The 4118-nt window shown below is 50.8% G+C and overlaps 1 pseudogene; it reads right to left on the reverse strand.

Annotated features, from left to right (window-relative positions):
* Nucleotides 1-295: 295 nt before the first annotated feature.
* On the reverse strand, nt 296-3568 carry LOC103022744 (uncharacterized; annotated as a pseudogene).
* Between the last annotated feature and the right edge of the window lie 550 nt (nt 3569-4118).

Here is a 4118-nt window from a genome sequence, read left to right on the forward strand (position 1 = left end):
ATTTTATGGATATGAATCTGTTTTCTTTGCATTATTTGAGGTATGAAACCTCTGTATCTTTTGCACTTTTTTATTTCAGCCTTTCATCTAATCATCCAGTCAGTCATATAATAATTTATCCAATCATTTATGCAATCATTTATCCAATAATGTATCCAATCATCAATCCAATCAGTTCATTAATACACCTTTCCGGTGCAGCTTGGACACATCGTCAGTGATGAACCTGGGTCATAGGGTGTTTCGGGTCTTAAATCATCAGACACCCTCACCTGGGCGACCCAACCGAGGGTGATCAATCCCCAGTTTGTGTCCAAGCAGCGCGCTACTCCATCCATCTCCCCTCTTGATCCACAGCCACCTTGAGGCTTTTTCAGCCACTTCACTGATGTTTCTGGTGGCTCTTTTCTCTAGCAACCCTCTGATACCAAGGAGCTTGAATGCACGGTGCACAGACTGTCCTAGGAATCCCCTACAGCCCACCTCAATTGGCTCACAGCGGGTCCTCCAGCCATTGTCTCTGCAGGACTCTACCAGCTCCAGATACTTGGCCTTCTTCCGTCCGTGGGCCTCCTCCAGCCGATCTTCCCAGGGAACTGTGAGCTCCAGCAGCACTACTTGCTTGGTAGACTCAGATGTTAAGACCAGGTCAGGCCTGAGTGATGTTCTTGCAATGTGCTCTGGGAACTTCAGCTGTCTCCCAAGGTCTGCTTTCAACTGCCAGTCATAAGCTGTTGTCAGTAGCCCAGAAGAGACCTTGTGAACCACCTGAGGTTTCTCCCCTGCCCTGATGAAGGTGATGCTGCGCTTTTGTGGGAGTTGATGCTTACTCTCCTTAATTCCGGAGCAGACGGCATCTGCTATTGCTTTCAGCACCTGGTCGTGGGGCCAGGTGTATCTCCCCTCTCCCAGGGCTTTAGGGCAGCAGCTTAAAATATGTTCTAGGGAACCTCGACCCAGGCACAGCGGGCATGCTGGTGTTTCTGCTAGCCCCCAGCAATACAGGTTGGATGGGCTCGGGAGGACATCATACACCGACTGGATCAGAAACTTAAGTCTTGCTGGCTCTGACTTCCAAAGTTCTGCCCAAGTGATCTTCCTTGCCGATGCATTGTCCCAGTTAGTCCAGGCTCCCTGTTGGCGCATGGTCACAGCCCTGCTTCGGCGTTCCTCCTCCACCCCTGCACGGATCTCTGCCTGGACCATCTGACGTCTTTCTTTTCCCTGGGCTTTATCGTAGCGTGGTCTTGCATAGCTACCAAGCCCAGTCCGTCCGACCGCCACTGAGCCAATCAAGATACCATGCCTCAGCCTCGCTTCAGCCTGTTCAACTGCCTCCTGTGCTTTCCACTTCCTTCCAGTTCTGACAGTGATGCCTGCAGAGGAGACTCTGTTGTCCGCTGAGTCTCTGTAAAGCAGCACCTCCCTGGCTCTGGTGACTCTGAACTCCTCTGTCAGACCAGTGAAAGGAAGCTGCAACTTGTTGGTATGCCCATAAAGGGCAATGCTGCTTAGGCTCTTTGGCAAGCCCAGCCACCTTCGCAGGTACTGACTGATGTTACGCTCCCAGCCCTCCACGATGGTTATTGGGACTTCATATATCAGCAATGGCCACAAGATTCTTGGCAGAATACCATGTTGATATATCCAGGCCTTGAACTTTCCTGGAAGTCCTGACTTCTCCACTGCTGAGAGCCAGCTCTTGAGCTCTGCCTGTGTAGACTGGACTGCTGCCTTGTCTTTCAGGGTGCTGTCAAATATCTTCCCCAGGCTCTTCACAGGCTTCTCTGAAACTGATGGAATGAGGACACCATCCAAGTTGAAGCGGTACTTCTCCACCACTCTACCTTTCCTCAGGACCAGCGACCTAGATTTCCCAGGCTTGAACATCATTCTCGCCCAAGTGATGATCCTCTCTAACCCTCTCAGAAGCCAACGGCATCCTGTCACTGTTGTTGCTGTGACTGTCAGATCATCCATGAAGGCTCGAATCGGAGGTTGGCGAATGCCCGATCTGGACAATGGTCCCCTACATTCCACTTCTGCTGCTTTGACCAGCATGTTCATCGCTAGGGCAAACAGCACCACTGAAATAGTACAACCAGTGATGATGCCTTTTTCCAATCGATGCCATGCTGATGTTACCGACCCAGAGGTGAATCTCAGACTAAAATTGCTGTAATAGTCCCAAATGAGTTCATTGATCTTCTCTGGCACATGGTATGTCGTCAAAGCTGTTGACACAAGCTTGTGTGGAATGGATCCATAGGCATTGGCAAGGTCAAGCCATATGACTGCTATGTCCCCTCGGTTCTCCCTTGCCTCCCCTATCAGCTGGGTGACAACACCTGTGTGCTCCAAACAGCCTGGCATGCCCGGGACTCCTCCCTTTTGCACTGATGTATCAATGTAGGCATTCCTCAGGAGGTACTCAGTTAGCCGGTTAGCAAGAATCTTGAAAAAGATTTTGCCTTCCACGCTCAGCAGAGAGATGGTACGGAACTGTGAGATGTTGCCTGCGTTCTCCTCCTTCGGTATCCAGACACCTTCAGCATATCGCCACTGATCCACTATTTTCCCCCTTCGCCATACCACCTTGATGAGTCTCCATAGCCTCTCAAGGAGTCTCGGGCAGTGTTTATAGACTTTGTATGGCACTCCACTCGGCCCTGGGGCTGCACTGGTCCGAGCAGCTCTCACTGCATCCCTGACTTCTGCCAGGGTGGGCTCTTTGATGTTGAATTGGACGGAGGGGTCTGGTGGTATAATCAGTTCTCTGCAGGGGGGAAGCTCTTCCTCTCTCCTACGGTCACTGTATGTGTCACAAAGGTGTTGATCCATCTCCTCTTTTGGGCAGACCAAGGTCCCGTTCTGCTTCTGCCCTAGCAGCCGTTTAGTGAATCCAAACGGGTTTGCTACAAAGGCAGTGCGCTTGCGGGCCCTCTCCCTTCCCTTTTTCCTGTGGCACTCAGCACGTCGGAGAGAAATGAGCTTCTGCCTTAAGATGCTGCGAAGCTCTACCAGGGCTGGCCTTTCCTCCTCGCTTGCTTTCCTGTACTGATGTTTAAGGGCCTTCAGTTCTTTCCTGAGCTGGCTAATCCTAGCTTCGCGTCGGTTTGGCTTGGAAGGGTTCTTGGTCTTTGGTTGTTTGATGCCAAATCTCTCAGTACCAATGCTGATGATCAGAGAAGACATCAGCTGGAGTCGCTGGCTGACTCCCCCCTTGGAAACTGCTTCTAGGGTGGCATCGACATCTTCATCCAACTGACGCCATTCAGTCTCCTTGTTTGCTGCAGGCCATAAGACCTGGCGATGTTCTGATGGCCTGCTAGGTACAGCCTGTGAAGCATGGAGGTTCTGGACACTGTGGGGTTGCTCCGGGTCCTGCTCCTCCTCCGTCTCACCAGGTTCAATGCTGGGCATTGGCTCTGTGCGTTGCTCACGCTGCTTCCTCTTTGTGCAGCCCATCCTGGTCTGGTGGATCCTCAGACCTCTCAGGTTCTTACAGATCTTGCCACAAGGACAGGTCACTCTCATTGTCGATAATCCGTTGCTCATGTCTTGTATCCTAAAATCCGTTCGTGTGGGATGCTCATCCTCCCCCCCTCTCGGGCACCCCTGGGGGTATCTTTCTTTGAGACTTTCAGTAGCTTTGTATAGGTGCCCCCTCACGGGAGCTGCAGCTGGGGTTGCCGACCCTCACTGCCCTGGTTGCCGTCTTTCCGAGCTGTCCACTGTCTCTCCAGTTGTCACCACACTATTCGTGGTTGTCATCCAGCCTTTCCTGAAAGTCACTGGCAATGCCAGTTGTGATAGTTCATTAATACACCTTTCCGGTGCATTTCCTACTAACATGTTCATTATATTATCATAGTCATTTTCTGTAGGGTTAAATTTCTGGGGTCAAATAAACCCCAAGGATAAGGGGTGTTAGTAAATGTAAGGGGTTAAAAGTGGTTAAGCTGGATCTACAGCCAGTGTTTAAAGACTCACTGAGTGACTCAGCTGTTCCAACTCCCACCCAATTTTGATGTGGGCAGAACAGAACAGAACAGAACAAGTATGTCAAAATGTGTTTTTCTCTAAAGCTGGTAATGTGCTGGATAGAAGAACACAGG

Source organism: Astyanax mexicanus, chromosome 8 (assembly GCF_023375975.1).
Source record: "Astyanax mexicanus isolate ESR-SI-001 chromosome 8, AstMex3_surface, whole genome shotgun sequence".
NCBI classification, from domain to species: domain Eukaryota; kingdom Metazoa; phylum Chordata; class Actinopteri; order Characiformes; family Acestrorhamphidae; genus Astyanax; species Astyanax mexicanus.